Below are 23,734 nucleotides of genomic sequence, written 5' to 3'. Positions count from 1 at the left end.
GTGGTGATAATGATTTCCACAGTTAAAAATTTAGAGGGCCCACCATAGGATTTATTTCCCATCCATACTATTCATAAGGTTAGAAAATCCTGGATATAGAGGGAAAACAAGTATCAAATTGGTCCAGGACCAGGACCCTGTAAACCAAAGGGGTTTTCAATGGTGGACGTTCATCCCACTGTTTTATGCAGTGTGGGCCACTTGATGTTAGATTTGCCTTATTTTTTTAGTCTTAAGCCATGAGACAACTCGCCAAACGAATAGATGATAGGGATACATCACATGCATCATGGTGGGGTCCTACTCTAAACCTACGGATGGCATGGATATCCAAATACATCAGGGGGTGGGGTCCACGTAGGTGGTCCACCAAGAGAAGCAAATCTGATTTATTTGTCCAGAGTGCTGCTGCTACACCTGCAACAACAGTTAATATTGGCCACTGGCCCACCGTCAAATCAGATGGACGGTGGGGATTCAAAATGGATGGACGGTTTGATATAATACATGCCTGGTGGGGCGCATGTGCCGTACCAGATGGATGGACGGCATGATTTATACATCGTGGTGGGTCCCACAGCAGACGGGCCCCACTGCAGATGCAGCGTCAGCTGCTGCTGACGGTTTGGGTACAGGTGGGTCCCACATTGGGCCCACCACCATATATCTTAAAGTATATATGCATATATATAATATTATATTATATTTATATAATGTAATATAATATATTATATAATAATATAACATATCATACAGGTGTTATATAAAAGAAAAGCCACTGTCCAGACCATTGGATGCTCTGGACGATGCTGATCTTAGGAATAAATCATGGTGGGTCCCACACGTGTGGCCCACCTCTCATACATAAATAATGTATAATATATATATATATATGTCATACTTTCTCTCTTCTTCTTTTTTTAAAGATTGTTGGTTAGTACATTCTAGCGTCAGTTCACACTACTCTGTTAGCCACACCCCGTTTGCCACGTCCAGCATCCTTAAACGCTGGACGGTATAGATTCAACACAGGCATCATGTGGGTCCCGCATGAATGTGGCCCACCTATTGGATTGATCTGATATTTGTATTTTTTTCCTTTCTGTCCAGGCCCGGTAACGAACTGAACAGTGTAGATCTAACACATCCATCAAGTGGGTCCCACAAAGGTGGATAGCATGGATAAGATACCTACTTCATGGTGGGCCACACACTCATCATCAACATCACCAAAAGAAAAGGAGAAAGAGAGAGGGAGAGAGATCGGTGCAGTGGAGGGACCCCGCCACTATGGGCCCCTCAAATGATTACATCACATAAGTCAAATTGGGTCCCATCACATGTGGGCCATTTAATAAATAAATAAAATCAACGGTGGATCATCCACCTATCGACCTTCTTATTTAGCTCCTTGGACTCCTATGCTCCTTGCCTTATATTTTAATGGAGGTTGATGGAGATTGAATGGTTGAGATGAGAGATGAGAGGGTGGGCCACACTTGGCTTTGGGAGAGAGCTTGGGTAGTTGGACGTTGGATTTTTTTTTGCTTGGGAGTGAAGAGAGAATGAGAGAGAGGGAGAGAAGTGTTGCGATGAAAAGGTGATGGAGAGATGGGTGATGGTGATGGGTGGAGTGATGGAGTTGTAAGAAAGGGATGGGTGGAGAGAGAGAGAGAGAGTTGACTTTGGGAATGGGAAGAGATGGGTTACTTGTACTTGTGGTATGGTGTGTACGTGACTTGATTGATTGATTGATAGGATAGGTCGTAGAGATTCTCTCAGAATTCGCATGCGCGGCGTTTTCCTCGAAATGAACGCGGGCCCATATCTTTTACCCTGGGTATCGGATCGGTGCGCAAATTGCTACGTTGGAACCACGGTGACGGTGCAGTCGCTAGGGTACATATTTTGAGCTGAGTCGACTCTGATATGCAGGACTCGGCTTAGGATCACGCGCAAACGTCAGATACATGTTAAGGATTGCCAAAATTCGACCGAAAGAACCGCGGAAGTCTATGGATCAGTACGGTCTAGGATATGGGTTTTACAATATGTCCTTCGATATATCCTTCGATTCTATCGAATAGTCTTCGATTGAATCAAAAATTAGTCTAGAACTATCTAGTGAGTTTGGCCTGAAATCCTAAAATTCTCGATTCTATCGAAGTGTCTTCGATATGTTCTTCAATACTATCTAACAGTCTTTGATAGAATCAAACTCTATTCTGGCAGTTTTTCAGAATTAAACTTTTCTGGTCTCGAAATCTATTTTCAGGACAATTTTCAGGATTTCTATTCTTCACTTCAATTCTTCGATTCTCTTCCTTCAACACTTGGTTTCCTTGGATCTTTGGCATGTGAATTCTTCAATCTAGGTCTCCTAAGATCCATCCCTTTCCTTGGTGATCTTTGAGCTTCAAATTCATGTGTTTAGTACCTTTTCCAATTCAAGCTCTTAAATTCACCTTGCAACACAAACATAAGTAAAATATGATATTAAGCATTATCATGTTCATAAAACCAAGATATAAATGGGCGATAATATGCAATATTTGACCCTCAACATGTGCCACCTCAAGGTGTTCACATAAATCAATGGTAATACTGGACACGTCGACGAATCTCTGTAGTATGAGGTACGAGCCGGGTTTTCTATGAATTATATTTCACATTATGATGATAACTACGTATGACGGACTGCACACACTATGCTAGGCATGCATTTATGTAGATTCTTTGTGCATACTAATACCACTCGTAGTGGTTAAGTACGAGATGTATCGGAACCCTTACATTCAGCTTTATTCATTTTTCACTGTAAAACTTTAAATAATGTAATAAGCTCCCACTTAAAATGATGTTAGACAATTAGTTGATTTTATACTTTAAATGAATAAGAAATACATTTGATTTTACAGTTGTGAATGGTTACCTTCATGAATGTAACTGATCTAAATAAATAAATAAATAATGTGTTTTTTGAAGCATCCAATTATTACTTTATTAACACCCGAAATTCTTGAGCACGAGTATGTACTCGGACCGTGAAAACTTGGGGTGTTACACTGCACCCAAGGTAGCTTTCATCGAATAAAATATATTTGTCACCTACATATTTTACTATGTCAACATGTGAGAATGATGATTTCTACAAAGTCTTGAAGTGGGTGAAAGTTCCAGATGGTTATGCAACCAATATTTCACAATATGTTCATCTCAAAGAGCGCAAAATTTCAAAACTCAAAGCCATGACTATAATGTTATAATGCAACAACTACTTCCGTTAGCAATACGAACAATACTACCTCAGCGTATAAGCCCAATCTTTCTTGAATTGAGCAATTTCTTTAAGGAATTATGCTCCAAACTTGTCTGAGTAAAAGACTTCGACCGACTGGAATATCAAATTGCACTAACACTTTTCCATCAGGAAAAGATTTTTCCACTAGTTAGATATATATATATATATATATATATATAATGGTGCATTTGCCCATTCATTTAGCGGGCGAGGCCAAAATAACAAGACTGATACAATACCGATAGATGTACCCCATTGAGAGGTGCGTGTTAATGTTCATAAATTAATTTTATTTTTCATGGTTCCAGTCGCACTAATCGACCATATATTTCTAAATTTCTTAATATTGGTGACCATATGTACTTGCTCACATTGAAGTCACATGCACGTAACAAAAGTCAACCTGAGGGTCCAATTGCATAAGGGTACCTAGCGGAAAAATGCTTAACGTTCTGCTCGAGGTACTTGCATAATGTAGAGACACTACGCTAAAACAGCGAAAAAAGGACGGCGCAAAATTGTCTCAAATGACCAAAAAGGACGGTCATGGACAGTAGCATGGGCCATCATATTTTGACGTGTCGTATTAATTAAAGGACAGTTGAGAACCGTCATTCTTATTGACGAAAAAAGGACGGTCATGGACTGTCGCTTATGAGCCTTTAAAGGACGGCCATAAACCGTCCTTAAAAAGGACTGCTATGGACCGTCTCTTATGAGCCTTCAAAGGACAGCCATGGACCGTCCTTTAAAAGGACGGCTATAGACCGTCCTTAAAAAGGACTGCTATGGACCGTCTCTTATGAGCCTTCAAAGGATGGCCATGGACCGTCCTTAAAAAGGACTGCTATAGACCGTCTCTTATGAGCCTTCAAAGGACGGCCATGGACCGTCCTTAAAAAGGACTACTATGGACCATCTCTTATGACCCTTAAAAGGACATTTTTAAATTTGAGACCATCAATATATACACCTGTTACAATATATTTCATCATATTCTTCCTGATATACACCTGTTATATAATATATTTATCATATAATACATTCATATCCATCTAAACCCAAACTACGTAAATCCATCCAAACATAAACTACATCCATCCAAACACAAACAATCTTATCCACATTATATTCATCCATGCATAAATATATATATATATATATATATATATATATATATATAAGTTTAACATCATAAATAAAAAAAGGAAAAAAATCAGCAACAATTTTCTTTTTGCATCTTTCATCTAATAAAAAAATATTCAACCAATAAAACATTATAATTCAGAATCATAAAGAATTGCAGAAACTTCTTCCAAAAAAGTGGGCACTTTTTTAAAATAAAACTGATCATTAAAATAAAACTAATGCAAACAAATAATGCAAAAAGTGTTTCAATTCAAGTTAATGGAAACACCAACAAAAATTAAAGCTTTGTAAAAAGGGGCACGTGTTAAAAGGGATACATTCTTGTTTGTTGCCATTGATTGGGCTACATTATTACAGCAATCGGGTTCGGGTTCAGGATCAGGTTTAGGTTTGGGTTTTCAGTTTAGGTTAGGGAGTTGAGATTAGGATTAGGTATAGGTCTAGGTTTAGGGATTTGAGAATACATTTAGGTTTTAGGTTTAGGTTTAGGTTTTAGGTTATAGGTTTAGGTTTAGGTTTAGGTAATAGGTTATAAGTTTAGATTATAGGTTATAGGTTAAGGTTTTGGTTTAGGTTTAGGTTTTAGGTTTAGGTTAAGGTTAGGTAATAGGTTATAAGTTTAGAGGTTATAGGTTAAGGTTTAGGTTATAGGTTTTGGTTTAGGTTTAGGTTAAGGTTTAGGTTTAGGTTATAGGTTTAGGTTAAGGTCTAGGTTTAGGTTATAGGTTATAGGCTATAGGTTATAGGTTATAGCTTTAGGGAATTGAGAATAGGTTAAGGTTTAGGTTTAGGAAATCGAGTTTGGGTTCGGGTTCGAGTTTGGGATCGGGTTTAGGTTTGGGTTTTTAAGTTTAGGTTTAAGTTTAAGTTAGGGAGTTGATATTAGGATTAGGTGTAGGTTTAGGTTTAAGGATTTGAGAATACATTTCGGTTTTAGGTTTAGGTTTAGGTTTGGGTTTTAGGCTTAGGTCTAGGTTATAGGTTTAGGTTTAGGTTAGGTTAAGAGGTTAAGGTTTAGAGAATTGAGAATAGGTTAAGGTTTAGGTTTAGGAAATCGGATTCGGGTTTGGGATCGGGTTTAGGTTTTGGGTTTTCAAGTTTAGGTTTAGGTTTAGGTTAGGGAGTTAAGATTAGGATTAGGTGTAGGTTTAGGTTTAGGGATTTGAGAATACATTTAGGTTTTAGGTTTAGGTTTATGTTTAGGTTATAAGCTATAGGTTTACGGAATTGAGAATAGGTTAAGGTTTAGGTTTAGGAAAACGGGTTCAGGTTCGGGATCGGGTTTAGGTTTAGGTTTTCAAGTTTAGGTTTAGGTTTAGGTTAGGGAGTTGAGAAGGATTAGGTGTAGGTTTAGGTTTAGGAATTTGAGAATACATTTAGGTTTTAGGTTTAGGTTTAGGTTATAGGTTATAGGTTTAGGTTTAGGTTAAGGTTTAGGTTTAGGTTATAAGCTATAGGTTTAGGGAATTGAGAATAGGTTAAGGTTTAGGTTTAGGAAATCGGGTTCGGGTTCGAGATTGGGTTTAGGTTTAGGTTTAGGTTAGGGAGTTGAGATTAGGATTAGGTGTAGGTTTAGGTTTAGGGATTTGAGAATACATTTAGGTTTTAGGTTTAAGTTTAGGTTATAGGTTTTAGGTTTAGGTTTAGGTTTACGTTATAAGCTATAGGTTTAGGGAATTGAGAATACGTTAAGGTTTAGGTTTAGGAAATCGGGTTCAGGTTCGGGATCTGGTTTAGGTTTGAGTTTTCAAGTTTAGGTTTAGATTTAGGTTAGGGAGTTGAGATTAGGATTAGGTGTAGGTTTAGGTTTAGGGATTTGAGAATACATTTAGGTTTTAGGTTATGGGTTAAGATTTAGGTTTTAGGTTTAGGTTAAGGTTAGGTTATAGGTTATAAGTTTAGGTTATAGGTTATGGGTTAAGGTTTTAGGTCATAGGTTTTGGTTTAGGTTAAGGTTATAGGTTTAGGTTAAGGTTTAGGTTTAGGTTTAGGTTTAGGTTAAGGTTTAGGTTTAGGTTATAAGCTATAAGTTTAGGGAATTGAGAATAGGTTAGGTTTAGGTTTAGGAAATCGGGTTCGGGTTCGGGATCGGGTGTAGGTTTGGGTTTTCAAGTTTAGGTTAGGTTTAGGTGTAGGTTTAGGTCCCATCCACGTTTTTTAGCTACAAAAGTTTTCATATCTAAAAGTAAACCTTTCGATTTTTCCCAAAAATAGTTCACAGCCTTTAACGACGAAACTTTTTATCGATTTTTTAGCTACGAAAGTTTTCGTAGCTAAAAGTAAACCTTTCAATTTTTCCCAGAACCTGTTCACAGCCTTTAGCGATGAAAATTTTTGTCGCTAAAAGTCCCATCCACGTTTTTTAGCTAAGAAAGTTTTCGTAGCTAAAAGTAAATCTTTCGAATTTTTTCCAAAAACTGTTCACAGCCTTTAACGATGAAAATTTTCATCGCTAAAAGTGACTTTTAGCTACGAATTTACAATTTTGCCGCTAAAAGCCACTTTTAGCGACGAAAGAAAATTTCGCGGCTAAAAGTTTCGTTGCTAAAAACCCCATTTCTTTTAGTGATATGAATGAAGGGAAAACACAAACATCAACCTAAATGTGGGCCACACCACATAATATAATGGAGGGGTTTCCTTAGAACATTCATAATCATATATTAGGCCTGCCTAAATGTGATTCACATATCCAACCCCTTCATTATGTGTCCCACTTGGATTAGGGGTCGGACCAATTCTCAAATGCATCCATGTCTGTATTAACTTATAAACAGGTTGGATCTTAAATAAACATCGCGGCGGACCTTCAGAAGGTTTCAATAGTGGGTGTCACTATCCCACTCTTTTCTATGGTGGGTCCACTTGAACTTTGGATCTGCCCCGTCAGTCAGATGCACCATTCCATGATGGGCCACGAGCTTAAAAATAAAGTTAATACATGACTTGGGTGGGCCACACCACATATTATAGTTGAGAGGGTTACCCTCCCATTAAAACATTTCATAATTATTTATTGGGCCCACCTAGATGTGGTTCATAGATCCAGCCCATTCATTATGTGTGTCCCACTTGGATGAGGAGTCAAACCAAGTTTCATACACATCCAAAACTCATGTGGGCCCCACCAAATGCTTTTATATGTGAGGCGCACACAGATTAACCTCATGGGAAGTTCCCATGAGGTGACCTTATAGTACCATTTCACTATTTAGGTAACTCCTTCATGGGTGTTACTCTAACCGTGTAGGGCCCACCTTGATATATTTTACGTATATCAACACTGTCCATATATTTTTCCATCATATTTTAGGATGTGATTTTAAATCATAAGAACTCAATAATCTCAGGTGGGCCATACCAATCAAAACAATGATGAATAACTATTAAAAACCTTTTGAAGGACACAAAAGTTTTGGATCAATTTGATCTTTGTAGTTTACCTTCATCTAGATCTTCTTTACATTATCAACAAGTTGGATTGCAAATAAACATTACTAAAATCTTACGATGGGCTCTTTATAATTTTTAATGGCGATGTACTATATTATCATTCTTTCTAGTGGTGTGGCCCACTTAAGATTTAAATCTACACAATTTTTTATACCCGGCCCTAAAATGGGTTGGAGAAACATAGGGGCGGCAAGGATATACAACACATCATCAAAATCTCACTTTTGTTATCCAACTTTTCAATTTTTCTTGTCAAAATACAAAATCTAGTTTTCTTTTTTAAAATATATATATTTTTTTACAATTTGTCAATTTTTTCACAATTTTGTTTAATTTTTTAAATTTTCTTTTTCAATTCAAAATATCATTTTTTAATCTCACTTTTGTTATATAACTTTTTAATTTTTCTTGTCAAAATACAAAATCTAGTTTTCTTTTTTAAAAAATATATTTTTTTACAATTTGTCAATTTTTTCACAATTTTGTTTAATTTTTTAAATTTTCTTTTTCAAAATATCATTTTTTTATCGAAGTCTTGTTATATAACTTTTGAATTTTTCTTGTCAAAATACAAAATCTAGTTGTCTTTTTTAAAAAATATATTTTTTTTACAATTTGTCAATTTTTTCATAATTTTGTTTAATTTTTTAAATTTTCTTTTTCAAAATATCATTTTTTTTATCGAATTTTTTTTTCAAAATTATCAACATTATTCAAAGTTCTATTTTTTTCTCAAAATCTAGATTTTTATAAAATTACGATTTTTTTTTCAAAATTTAATTTTTTCTTAAGCATTGTTAATTATTTTTCTAAGCTTCTCAACTATTTTTTTTTTCGAAATTCATAATTTTTTTGAGCTTCTTAATTTTTAACATTAGAGACGGTCATTGACAGTCTGTAATAGAGTCTTTGACAGTCTCTAATAGAGATGGTCTTTCACAGGGCTATAGGACGGTTTAGGACCGTCTCTAATAGAGACGGTCTTTGACAGTCTCTAATAGAGACGGTCTTTGACAAGGCTATAGGACGGTTTAGGACCGTCTCTAATAGAGACGGTCTTTGACAGTCTCTAATAGAGACGTTTTAGGACCGTCTCTCATAGAGACGGTCTTTGACAGGGTTATAAGACGGCTTCTAACCATCTCTAATAGAGACAGTCTTTGACAGTCTCAGATTACAAGTAAAAGACGGTCAATGACCGTCTCTAATGCAGACGGCCAATGACCGTCTCAGATGACCGCATATAAGACGGTTAAAGATCGTCTCTAATGCGGACGGCCAATGACCGTCTCAGATGACTGCATATAAGACAGTCAACAACCGTCTTAAATGATTTGTAGACATTAAAATTTTTAAGACAATATTAAGGACGGTCAGGGGCCGTATACAATTTTAGGGACGATTTACGACTGTCTCTAAAGCATCATTAAACCAAGCAATTTTAGAGACAGTCCAAAACCGTCTCGAAATCTGTCCTTTTTTTCATTTTTCACGTTGTGAGACATGTTCAACAAACCAATACAAAATGATGACTATGGTAACACTGTTACAAAACAATCATCTATTTTCCCACAAATAGGTCATGCATTAGGGAAGACTGAGGATTGTGTACTAGATAAAGTTACATTTACATAGGCACATCGATATGTTCTATTTAACAGCTGCGCACTCATTTAATTTTTTGAGTAAGACAACTATGACACTTAATTTATATATGTACGGAAAATAACTTACTACCGTGTGTCTTACTGAAACCAATTCATATGTAGAAAACAAATGAATATTGTTAAGTAGAAGAATCGTTACGCACGATCAAGTGATATAGAACGCATTCACAATGAAACATTTCATAAATGGTTTAGGGATCAAATAAGTAGTCGATGTAATAAGTTGACTGACATGTGTATATTTGTTTATTTTCATTGTCCAAAATTGTGCTTTTGTTTTAACATTTTTTATATTCGAATATGTTGAACAGTTGTGTAACATCTCAAATTTTCATGGCTCAAATGTATACTCATGCCCGAGAATTCTGGGTGTTAATAATGTAAAAATTGGTTGCTTCGAAATTGTGCCTTTTTTTTTCATTTATATCACATCCAGTTATATTCACAAAGGTAAACATTCACGAGAGTAAATATAACTGTATTTATTATTAGAGTAAAAAGCGTCCGACTAATCTTCAAACGCCCTCTCAATGGGAGTATATTACATCATATTAAAGTAAACAGCGGAAAACATATAAACAAATAAATTGTAGTGCCATTCTTCTTTTTTATTTAAATGTATCTTCCACAGAATGATTATCGTCCATATTGTCAACATGTAATTCAAATGCAACATCTGTATGATTGAATAGGGTCAATGCCCTACTCATAGTGATGGTTATCCTTTAAGATTGGTAATAATTTAAGAGATTCATAAGAATAATGTGAGGATTCTTATATGTCTCGTACTCCACCACTACGAGTGGTATCAGTATGTGTAACCAATATATATATATATATATATGAATGCATGCCTAGCAAAGTGTGTGTAGTCTATCATACAGAGTGATCATGACAATGTGGAATATAATTCATAAAAAAACCCGGCTTGCCCCGCATTCTCATACTACAGAGATTCGTCGGCATGTTTAATGCTACTGTTAATTTACGTGAACACCTCGAGGTGGCACAACACATGAATTAGATAAATTACATGATATGATTTGTTCATGGAGCGACTATTTGCGACATCCAATCTCGGAAGTGATATAATATGCATTGAGGATTACTTACATCGATTTGTGCACCACTATCCAAAATTCATGGAATTACGCGTCGACCAAGAGGGTCACTACCCCGAGCGCATCACGTTCATGATAAAATATTTAAATCACTAGTTATGAAACCTCTAACACATCACTTGCACCAAAGGGAAAATAAATTGAATCATGGGAGTTTTAAAATTCCAAGACACATATCCAAGTCATAAAGTGAGAGAGCATAAGGCTAACCTAATAAAGAAGAAGAGTAGCAATAAACTAACTCAATAAAAGAGGAGTAGAAAATAGGCTAACTCAATAAAAATATGGGAAGAGGAGCAAATGACTAACTCAATATAGAGTAGAAACACACATCGCTCTCAAATTTGGCAAAGGGCAATGCTTGTATCGATCACCTCACATAAATTCATAAAAATCATTCATAATTAAAATCATACATTAACCATAATTTTTAAAAGGATAAATAATTGATAGTGGTAAATCAATCAATTGCATGGAAAATCACAGGAATACGAAAGTGTGTAAAAATAACATAAATTATATTAACTCAAATTAGTGTAAGCTTAAAGGAATCTCTGACCTTAGCCTTATATCTAAACCCTATATCTCAATGCAGGAAAGCTTCTACATGAACCACGACATCACTTGACCAAGAGAGAGACACCACACGTGTGTGAGTGGAGTGGGAATGCACACCCCTTTTTATAAAGAGCGGGAATGTGACAGAGGTGTGTTTCACATCCCACTTGGATTGGGTTTCTCCAATTTGATATTTTCTAATGATCTTTCTTTAAATCTAATTCATTCAGTGTATCGGGGTCGTCAAGTAGAGCTAGGGTATATGATTTTCTTGATGATCCAAAATTTAGATTGGCCTAACGTGAAAATTCTTCTAACGGGTGTCAAAATGAACTTAATCTCAATTAACGGTCCACACTTGATGATCAGAGCCCAATTTTAAGAAAAATGTGTAGTTAGGATAGGCAAACAATTGGACAAAATTTGGTAGTTGATCGATGGTGAAAAAAGCTTAAATCTAAAATTTCATCTTTTACACGAAAATGAATGAACTGGCTTTAACGTTTAACGGTGTAGGATCATAGATTGGAGTCTAAATTTTGTATAACCTCACAATCATATAAGACCAAAGTTTAGTCTAAAACTGAGTTGCGATGGATGGTAAAAAGTGGTTAAATCGGAAGATCTAAATTTATAAGGAGTTAATAAGCCTAGAAAGGACAACTTCGCGCCTAAGGAAAAACTTACCAAAGTGTGGTCTTCAAATTTCACACTTGGTCCATATTATGGCTAATTCAAGTCATTTACATGAAAGGAAATATCCTACTACAACTACCCACGAGGTTTCTTCACTCGATGGACACTAAAATCAACGGTTATGAGGCTGATTTATTAATTAGGTCACTTTCACAATGATCCAAGGGCTAAAATTTGACGTGTATGGTTAATTTATGATAAATAGGCATGAAATAAAATTTTACATGAAACGGATCATGGGAACCATGTGATCTAGAATTCAAGGGTCTAGGTTAATGTCATTTTCGTAATTATTATTGATATAAGAGTTTTGAGAAATCCAATGGTTTTACATGGTTATAGGCATATTTTAAAGCAAATCTTATAAAAGAACTTATATCTAAATCATTATGAATAAAAAGTTATTCATCAAATTAATTAGGGAATGTACATATATTAAACCACATAATGGATGGTCAGATGACATGTTAAAAAATAGTAGAACTTGATAGTTAGTACGCTGACCATGTATGCAAGTGGATATACGGTCAGTTTCATAAACGGACGAACACAAAGTGGGTTTTGGGAGTGATCGAGAGATAGAACATGTATACCGTGATATTAAAGTAATTTGTTCACATGTGTAAGTTCCTTGGATCGTAGTTCTGATGGTAGGTTAAGCATATTCATAGGTGGTGAATAAGATAAAGGTACCGGAATCTTTATTCGATATGTGTATGAACAGATGCTGAGATTAAGTAACTAATTTATTTTGATCAGGTGGTCCAAACTCAGAGTGGACAGTCAGATATCTTTACTTAGCGGTGAATAGTTGACTGAATGGTTGGTTATGATGGACAAGTGAGAATACTTAGGTATATGATGATCCTATCTCAAAATCAACGATCAGATGGCTTGATCTATGAATGGAGATTATTCCCAACGGTCAGATTTGTATTGGAGAATAGATGTAAGGTTAGGATAGGTAGATTGGTATATTACACATGTACATAATAAGTTAAATTTCATGGTAACATCAAGAACTTTCAATACTCGGGTATTGAAAAGTTCGGGATGTTGCAAATTACGCCATGTAAAAATGAGAAGGTCTTAAAAGACGGTAGGTGGCTAGCTCGGTGTCCTAATATGGTAAGAAGATGTAAGGATTTTATTGTAAATGGCTTCAGGTTTCACACTAAAGATTAAGAGAAAAAAAAAATTAAAATAGTGGAGTTGTGGTGACTGCAAAGACATCAAGCTATGCAAGTGTTAATGACAAAGACTCTATTGCAGGAGATGTAACTTACTATGTTGTCATGATAGATGTCATTGAACTGAAATATTGTGGTGATCGAAAGGTTGTATTATTTAGGTGTGATTGGGTTGGTGCTTTATCTTAGGGCAGGGGTGTGAAGAAAGATAAATTTGGGTTCACGCTCATGAATTTAAACGGCTATGTCATACTAGTCAACAATTGTTCGATGAACCATTTGTATTCATATCTCAAGTTGAGCATATATATGCAAGACCCTGTCGAGAAAGATCGACATGTTGCAGTGAGGACGAAAACTTATGGACTTGTTTGATATGTGTGAGGAAGAGTTTACAGATGATGTTGACACCTACTTGGAGAGTTTATCATGCAATGATCAAAGTTTGGAGGACTCGAGTGATGACATTATTAGTTGAAAAATAATATATGTTGATGGTATAACAATTGTCACACATTTACCACCCGCCCAAAAGATGGTAGAGGACCAAACAGAGGATACCAAGTTTTTTTTGTCCCGATGGAAATGACATTATGTAAAATAATTGATTTCTTATGTACCATATTGTCCTAATATCTGAAAAAAAAATATATATCTTTTTTCATACAATTTTGTTATTATCATTACTATTTTTCAAATTTTAAATGTCTTTTCAACAAGTAACTATTCATAAATGAAGCTTTTCATTTTATAGTTCTTTATGTATATATCATTAACTAAAGATGAAGAATAATTTATTATCATACTTTCATATTGTTGGACAAATACAAGTGTTAGACATGAGGAGCATTAAATGCACAGTTAGGTGATCAGTTGGTCCTATGACTGATGCAAGACTAGACAGCCTCAGGTGACCTAAGCTAAAATGGGTCCCTCCCAACCTTAGGTGACTTGGGCTATAGCGGGTCCCTCCTAGTCTTGGCCTCAAGATTCGCGCCAGTCAACTTCTAGTGGTGTGTTATGCATCGATTATTTCATGTATTTTTATGCTAAGGAACTATATGGGTACGCATATTATTATTGTGTTTTTTTTTTCAGTAGATTCAATGACTGAAAAGAAAGCAGAAGTAATACACAATGTAAAACTCAGAACTTTTCACTACTCGAGTATTGAGTGTTACTATGAAATTTAATTTAGTAAATACATGTGTATGTCACCAATTTTTTCCCATCCTAACCATGCATCTACTCTTCAACCTGAATCTGGCCGTTGGGAATAATCTTCATCTGTAAATCAAGTCATCCGACTGTTGATTTTAAGACAATATCATGATATATCCAAGTATTCTCACTTGTCCATCATAACCAAGCATTCAGTCAACTATTCACCGCTAGGTAATGACATTTGATCGTACGCTCTAAATTTGGACCATACGATCATAATAAACTAACTACATGATCTCTACATCCGCTCGTACACATCAAATCAAGATGTCGATCCGTTCGTCTTATTCACCACCTATGAATATGTTTAACTGACCATCAAGACTACAATATGAGGAATTTACATATGTGAACAAGTTACTTGAATTTAACGATATACATGTTCTACATCTTAATCACTCTAAAAATCCACTTTGTGTTCATTCGTTTACGAAATTGACCAATTGACCATGCATTTACCTACATACATGGTTCTAATATTAACCATCAAGTTTTCTTATTTTTAACATGTCATCTGACCATCCATTATGCTATTTGATACATGTAACTTCCCTTAATTAATTTGGTGAATAAATCTTTATTAATAATGATTTAGGTATGAGTTATTTTATAAGAATTTCTTAGAAACGTACCTATAACAATGTATAACCATTAAATTTTTCAAAACTCCCTTATTAGTAATAATTACGAAAATACTGTTAACCTAAACCACAGGGCTTTCATGATCCGTTTGATGTGAAATTTTATCACATGTCTATCTATCATAAATTAAATACGCACATCAAATTTCAGCAATTAGATCATAGTGTAAGTGGTCCAATTGACAAATTAGCCCCTTAACCCCTTAAAGAAAGTTCGTAGGTAATTCTAGTAGGATATTTTTCTTCATATGAACGACTTCGATTGCTCATTATATTAACCGAGTGTGAAATATGAGAATCCCACCTTGGTAAGTTTTTCCTTAAGCACGAAGTTATGAGTTTTAAGCTTATCAACTTTTTTTAAAAAATATGGACCTTATTTACCCACTTTCCGCAGTCAATCATATGAGTGTGAAGAAGGATAAGTTTGGGTTCACGCTCGTGAAATTAAACGGCTATGCCATACTAGTAAACAGTTGTTTGATGAACCATTTGTGTTCGCATCTCAAGTTAAGCATGTATTATATGTGCAAGACCCCATCGAGAAGGATTGGCATGTTGTAGTGAGGACGAAACCTAAGGACTTGATTGAGATGCGTGGGGAAAAGTCTATAGATGATGTTGACACCTACTTGGAAAGTTCGTCATGCAATAATCAAAGTTTGGAGGACTCGAGTGATGACATTATTAGTTGGAAAAGGATATATGTCGATAATACAACAATTGTCACACATTTACCACCCGCCCAAAAAGTGGTAAAGGACCAAACAGATGACACTAAGTTTTTTTTTTCCCGATAGAGATGACATTATGTACAATAATTGATTTCTTATATATTATATTGTCATGATATTTAGAAAAAAAAATATCTTTTTCATGCAATTTTGTTATTATTATTATTATTATTTGAAATTTAAGTGTCTTTTCACTAAAAAATTATTCATAAATTAAGCATTTCATTTTATGGATATTTAGGAATTTATAATTAACTAAAGATGAAGAATAATTTATTATCATACACTACTAGAAAACTGGGCAAAGGTTATGGAAAAAAAAATAACCCATAGCTAATAGATTTGGCTAAATAAATGGCTATGGATTTGATTCGTAGAGCTTGAAATAATGGCTATGGATTACATTTGTAGCTTTAAAGTACATACTGCTACGGAATATATTTGTAGCTAAAAGTAGAACGAAAGCCATATCTATTGCCTCTTCTTTTTTTTTTTAAAGGAAAATATAATGGAATCTCGTACCATTATAGTACATGCCCTGATATATAAACTCATATAAGCTAATACAAATAAAGACTTCATGGCTAAATCATTAATTCATTCAATCAAATACAATCATTTATTCATTCATTCTAATCCATTCGCAAAAATACAATACCAACATAATAGTTATCTGTCTATTTAAAGTTCTCATTAACAGCAAGATCCAATGCCTTCTCGCACCCAAATAGCTTCTCAACATTCAACTTACACTTGTCAGCCACCTGATAAGTAGACCAGCCTGATTTTTGGTTGAATATCAACGACCTTAGTCTCCCACAAGCATACAACATTGGGATGTGTGCTGCTAGGCCCCTTCTCCTGAATCCGCTGTTTGCAAGCCGACGTTCTGCTCTTCTTCTTGCTTTTGCCTGAGAAAACTGTGGATGAACTAGCAAAGCTTTCGCTTTTCTTGAGCGAACTGGATTGGCTTGGAACAGCTAGTTTCAGGGATTGTAGCTTTCTTGTCGCGAGTTTCAGCTTCTTTTCCACTCTGTTTTGGGATTCCATCTCCAGCCGTAGCTGCCTTTCTAGCTCTATGAGTTGCATCTCCTCCCAAAGGAGATAAGGGAATGAGAAGAAAGAAAGATACCCAATTCAAAATCAAAGCTGATTTAGATTCCCAACATGTAATTTTAACTAAGAAATCCATCAAAAGAAAAAGAAGAGTGCTGAGATTGTTTTGGACAATATTGCACCTTAAAGCCAGTGTCACCAAAGAGAGGTGCATCGTAGTATACTTGTTTGTTCGGTGGGTCATGAGATTTTCTCGTAAGTTGGGTGGTTATGCACCTCAAATTACTTGAAGGCTAGTCGGCATGCCCTACAAGTCTCGTAAGTCAGTGGGTTATACACCTCGATTTAATAAAATTCTCTTTACCTGTAAATGAAATAAAAATTTATGTATGTATGAACAAACAGACATAAGAAGCTAAAAACATACTGTAACATGACATTTTTAACCAAATAAGAATCTGAGAACCAGCTTTAAATCCGGAAAAACATACCGTAACATGACATCTTTTACTAAACTAAGCACATGGTATGAACAACAAATATGTGTCAAATTTCAGCATGCCATCATACACCATTCACATATCTGAGAGAGAGAGAGAGAGAGAGAGAGAGAGAGATTTCTGTCACATACAAATCCAGATGAATATAACAGTAGCATACTTAAAGACACAAGATCTACAATGGACTAACATGGAAATTTGAACTCAATACCACTCAATACAGATCTGCCTTATTTGCTGCATGCAAGTACCATGGCCGCATGGAACAAGTAGCAGCTGCAGATGAAATCATAGTTCTAAAATTTTCTGACTCAACCTGCTTTTTTTTTTTTAAAGGATAAAAGAAAGTTTACTAAAAAAAAAAAAAAACAAGACACATGATACATCACATCAGGATGGGAACCAGGAAATGATTACTAGTTGTGTTAGATACCTCAAACTGTAAGATAATCAAAGGAAAAACTAAGTACACAATATAAAGATCTTACCTATTACGCCTCCCCCATCACTTCCTGTAGCATTCCAAACCCTCCAAAATGGCTGACAAAAGAGCAAACCAGTAAACATATACAGTGAAATAAACCAGTGCTGCAGTATGGCAATTCAAATCCATTGTTCATCGTCCTCAGAGAATTTTCATACTGAACATCAAAACTTGCTTAATAATGAAAGGACTTCAAAGAAAATTCGGTGCAGTTCATATGCATTTGTAACCCACAGTCCATATGCCACCTCAACAATTTTCTCCATTAAAACTATGGGCTAGAAATAGACAGCTGAAAATGAATTAATGCCGTTTCCAAGATTACATCATGATCTGCTTCTATGCTCCAATATAGCAACATATACCTAAGTTAAACCAAATCACCCTATATTGCTGGCCTGTTGTGTAGTTGCAACCCAAAAAAATTCTATCAAATGGATGATCCTAACAACCGGTTGGGTGGCCATCACATGGACAATTATAAATAAATAAATAAATAAGACAAATCCAAATTTGACAAGTATCCACTAATCAATATGTACAGTCAAAATAATAGAAATAAATAAAAAAGCATAGTAAATGTTCAAATCATATGAAATGGGATATGGGTCCCCCATGTACATGGACATCAGTATTTGCACCGTCAGAGTGGGGATATTTTGCTCACTTGCCATTCTTGTACATGTCATCAATGGTGCTCTGAGGATTGAAAAGTAAAGATTCTTCAGTCAGTCATTTAATAGCTATAAACTTGGAATAGGCATATGTGAAAATATAATATTTCTGGTGAGAAAGGAACTACAAATCATACAGTTTCTTCTTCTTTCTTCTTTTTTTTCCCCCTTTTTTTGCCCCCTTAGTTGGACAGCTCAGTCTTGAACTTTGCACAAGCCTTTTCAAGAACAAATGCACGGAATTAGTTCTTATGCCATTAACCAAAGTAACAACAGTTTTTTAAAGAAAAAGATGTAAAGAAACCTCTTTCGAGGCTGCACCTGGAATTGCAACAAAATGAAACAGAAAACAGATGGCTTTTTATGATTTGTTCTGGCTGAAATCAAAGAATTAGTTCTTATGCCATTAGCCAAAGTAACAACATTTTTTTAAAAGAAAAAGATGTAAAAGAAACCTCTTTCAAAGCTACAACTGGAATTACAACAAAATGAAACAAAAACAGATGTGTTTTTATGGTTTGTTCTGGGTGAAAAAAATAAATAAATAGATAAAAAATTCTCATGCCATTAGCCAAAGTAACAACAGTTTTTAAAGAAAAATATTTAGAAGAAACTTCTTTCAAAGCTACACCTGGAATTACAACAAAATGAAACAAAAACATATGGCTTTTTATGATTTGCTCCAGTGGAAAAGAATCTCATCACTTTGGAAAATGTCTAAATATTGCAGGATCACTTCAATTTGGTCTCTTAGTCCATTGTATGCTAGCTAGCTTGCAGTCATTTGACTGTTCAGGAGTTGTGCCCCTGTTGTTGATGGGCTGGTTATGGGTAAAGAAAAACACACTGGTCGTCCTAATCATTCATTGAATCTAAACAAACATCACACGATCAATCAGACAGGATTCATCAGTGCAGTCTTTGGCCCATGGCCCATCCAGTGTGCCCACCCACCCAACTCTTGAAAAGTTCTAATCACCACCACAGCAGAATGGACAGTGGAGATTTCTTCTGAAACCTAAACCAGACCATTTTCTAGATATTGGCACTCTCCTTTTTTATACTTTAATCTACAACACTCCTTTATGTCCAAAAAAATGTACAGGAAATAATGCATGATTTTCAGCAAATTATTTTAAAACTATCATCAATTGACACTTCAAGTAAAGCAGGTAATGCTACTGCGTTAAGAGATCATAGTTGTTTCTCGTAGGGACCTCCTAGAAAGGGTGAAGAAGGGCTAACCTGGTAATATTTGAGCAACTGTTGCCGCATTTTCTTATAGGTTTGGGTGAGAAGGTCTCGCTCCATGTCAAACGGTACTAGGTCAAGATGGATGGCTTTTGGGATTTCGAAACCTTTTAACTGCCAAGCATGAATAAGTTATGATTCAGCTTTGAGTGGACTACAGGATAGTAAAAAAAAAACCTTTCAACTTCCAAATAAGTAAAAAAACATGACAAATGGTATTGAAAACCCAAGAATGAGCAAATATCACTTCAGACTGTTTAGCTACTAATTACCTTCTTTGCTTTGGCATGCTTTGTAAGTTCCCCAAGAATGTATTCTTTTGCCTTGGGATTCTCACAGAGAGCAGCAAAATCCCCACCTTGCCCATTCTCCTCATCCCAAGAGTCAAGTGCTTGCTTGTTGGGATTGACAACGGTGATGAGGAAAGACTCAAAGCTGTTTCCATATATCCATATCTAGGAACAAAAGGAAAATACATTGCAACAGAAACAAAATAGAGAAAATGTGTCCCTCCCATAGATTGTTTTGCAACAATGCTCATTCGGATTCATGTCCATGCATATCTCATTCTACGACAAAAACCAACAAAACTCTTTCATGGTTTTTGTACAAATCACATACTAGAGATGTCTAGCTCAATATGGAGCGAACTTCTTGCTCGAATCCCATGTCAAGCATTCGATCAGCTTTGTCGAGAACCTGCAAATAGTGCATGGTTATTATATGACAAGCAAGGGAGAAAATAGATCAAAGAAGTGTGCAGGTATGCAACATCAGGAGTCTCTCACCTGAGACTGCAGACTTTTCTTCAATAACTTCATTCCATCTCAAAGCTTTCCATCTGGTGAAAGTAGACTTTCCCATTGTTGGAGTAAAAGGGCATGATTTCCTCTCCTATGAGACCATGGAAATTTAAGACTGCCCCTGAAAGTTATGAAGCAATATTAGAGCAATTCTCATAAAGAATATGAAACTGAAGAATAAATAAATGAAGAACCAAATTGGTTGATTATGAGTAGCCAATAGCTAGAATTGTCAATAAATAAATAAATAAAACTGCAAAATTCTGATACAATCATTAAAAGTACCACTTGTCACTTAGAAAATGATTCAAGAGTATTTGACCACAAGAAAAATGATTAAGTCCCTACATGATTCCAAATCTGGCAAAATGACATGGATCCCTAATTGTAAAACATGAAAATATCATTGCAAAACATAGCACTACTGGAATTCCATCGTACATTTCTACCTTATCAATAATATAGTTGATGAACAAAAAATAAACAGGAATGCATGACTAGCCTTTATGGGGGAAAAAAAAAAAGATAAATTATCTCTACACAGATGCTCTTGTACAAAAGATGATAAATTATCTCTACACAGATGCTCTTGTACAAAAGATAAAATAATGACAACCAGAGTTGGTCAGGATGTTGATTGGATGGTATACAAGGTTTACATACCAAATCATATAGTATATAGATGAGTCGAATTGCCAATGAGTCAGAAAGACCCATTATTTGGTTCTCCATAAACTGATTGAAGGTTGATTGCCCACATGGTGAGATTTTTGTCCATCAACAACATGGCCACCTGATCAATGGTCTGGATTACTGATCATTTTTTATTTTAATTTTTTTAGAACCCAAGCAGCGATGGCCCCTTCATAAAGCATCTCACTGTTTCCATAAAAAACAAAACCCACATCACATGATGTGCTACCCTACTATCATTCAATAGGGAATCCTTTACATCCACAGCATGACGCATTGCACATCTGACAACTAGTTAAAAGGGTTTCAATCATGTATCACCTCCTATGCAAAAAATTCCACATGATCAACCTTGAAGCCATCCATCCAGGCACTCCCCACAAAATGCAAAATGTCTATTTTTTCCGGTACTATCTTCACGAATCCCCAATTTCTCCAAATTCCTTCAATATGAAAGTCCCCAATATCCTCAAATACCTAAAATCCCCAAATTCCAAAATCCACAACGACCGAATTCCTAAGATCCACAAACCCTCAAATCCTCCATGGGTGAAAGAGAAATGAAAATACAGAGAGAGAGAGAGAGAGAGAGAGAGAGAGATTACCAAAGAAGGAGAGGGGAGGTGGTAGGGATGGGCGTTCCTACAAAGGGTTCTGAGAGAGGGATTGGAGTTGCTAGTAAAGCTTCTGCAGATTGCTGTTAGCATGCGATTCTTTCTTCACCGCATGGAGAAAGCATCTCCTCCAGTCCAGATTACTGCTAGCATGAGATGGAGAGAGAGGTGGGGAGAGAGAGGGATAGATAAAGGAACAGCCTGCCAGAATGGGAAAAAAAATGGTGGGCTCTTTTTCGATGCAGATTAGGGATTACACCGTCTGGACGGAACTAGGGACATGCGTTCCTACCAAGGGTTCCGTGAGGCCCTCAGTGATGTATGTTGTTTATCCACGCCGTCCAATAATTTTGACAGTTAATTTTAGGACATGATCCAAAAAAGGAGGAATATTGAAGGCCCAAGTGGACCACACGACTCCCACGAAAATTTTAATGGTAGGCATTTAATCTCCACTGTTTCCTATGGTGTGGTCCACTTGAGCCTTGATCTGCCTCCTTTTTCAGGATCATGTCCTAAAATGAGCTGTCAAAATGGATGGACGGTTTAGATAAAAACGTATACATTGTAGTGGACCAATATAGCCCCTTATGGGACCCTTGGCCTCTAACTAATACCTGATGAGTTAGGAGCTTTTAGCTACGAATTAAACACGTAGCAATTTTACTACCGTTTATATCCGTAGCGAAAATCCCTTATAATCCGTAGCCTTATCCCATTTTTTCTGTAGTGATACTTTCATATTACTGGACATATACAAGTGTTAGACAGGAGAAACAATAAATGCACAATTAGGCGACCTAAAGGTCCTATGACTGATGTGGGACTTAGCCAGCCTCAAGTGACCTAGGTTACAGCAAGTCCCCTCCCAGCCTCAAGTGACCCAAGCTGCAGCGGGTGCCTTCCCAGCCTCGGGTGACCCAGGCTACAGCGGGCCCATCCCAGCCTCGGCCTCAAGATCTGCATCAGTCAACTTCTGGTGGTACACTATGCATCGGTTATTTCATGTATTTTTATGCTAAGGAACTATATGAGTACATATATTATTATTGTATTTTTTTTCAACAGATTCAATAACTATGAAAGTAAAGAGAGGTCACATCCAATGTAACACTCAAAAATTTTCAATACTCGAGTATTGAAAGTTCTTGAGTGTTACCATGGAATTTAATTAATTGGTAAATACATGCGTATGTCACCAATTTAACCCATCCTAACCTTACATCTATTCTCTAACCTAAATCTAACCGTTGGGAATAATCTTCATCCGTAAATTAAGTCATCAGACCGTTTATTTTAAGACAAGATCATCATATATCCAAGTATTCTCACTTGTCTATCATAACCAACCATTCAATCAACTATTGACCGCCAAGTAATGATATTTGACCGTACACTTTCAATTTGGACCACACGATCATAATAAACTAATTACATGATCTCTACATCTGCTCGTACACATTAAATTGAGATATTGATCCGTTCATCTTATTCATCACCTATGAATATGCTTAACCGACCATCAAAACTACAATATGAGGAACTTACATATATGTGAACAAGTCACTTGAATCTAATGATATACATGTTCAACCTCTTGATCACTCTAAAAACCCACTTTGTGTTCATCCGTCTACGAAATTGACCATACATCTACCTGCATACATGGTTAGAATACTAACCATCAAGTTCTTATTTTTAACATGTCATCTGACCATCCATTATATTGTTTGATATATGTACCTTTCCTTTATTAATTTGGTAAATAAATTTTTATTCATAATGATTTATCTATGAGTTTTTTTGTAAGAATATCTTAGAAACGTACCTATAACTATGTAGAACCATTAAATTTTCCAAAACTCCCAGATCACCAATAATTATGAAAATGCCATTAACCAAGAGCACGGGGTTTTCATGATCCG

General features: G+C 35.7%; 1 long non-coding RNA gene across 3 annotated transcripts; it reads right to left on the bottom strand.

Moving 5' to 3' along the window:
- Nucleotides 1–18,369: 18,369 nt before the first annotated feature.
- On the bottom strand, nucleotides 18,370–20,802 carry LOC131220407 (uncharacterized). 3 transcript variants are annotated; one of them, XR_009158563.1, is made up of 4 exons: nucleotides 20,788–20,802; nucleotides 19,972–20,623; nucleotides 19,694–19,813; nucleotides 18,370–18,473 (listed from the first exon to the last, which is right to left on the bottom strand). It is a non-coding gene; the product is annotated as an uncharacterized LOC131220407 (long non-coding RNA). The 3 variants fall into 3 exon arrangements; XR_009158564.1 differs by lacking the exon at nucleotides 20,788–20,802 and having other exon boundaries at nucleotides 18,371–18,473; nucleotides 19,972–20,398; nucleotides 20,472–20,633; XR_009158566.1 differs by lacking the exon at nucleotides 20,788–20,802 and having other exon boundaries at nucleotides 18,371–18,473; nucleotides 19,972–20,398; nucleotides 20,488–20,502.
- Between the last annotated feature and the right edge of the window lie 2,932 nt (nucleotides 20,803–23,734).

Source organism: Magnolia sinica, chromosome 12, assembly GCF_029962835.1.
Source record: "Magnolia sinica isolate HGM2019 chromosome 12, MsV1, whole genome shotgun sequence".
In the NCBI taxonomy this organism is placed as follows: Eukaryota; Viridiplantae; Streptophyta; class Magnoliopsida; order Magnoliales; family Magnoliaceae; genus Magnolia; species Magnolia sinica.
This window is presented reverse-complemented; position numbering and strand designations above follow the sequence as displayed.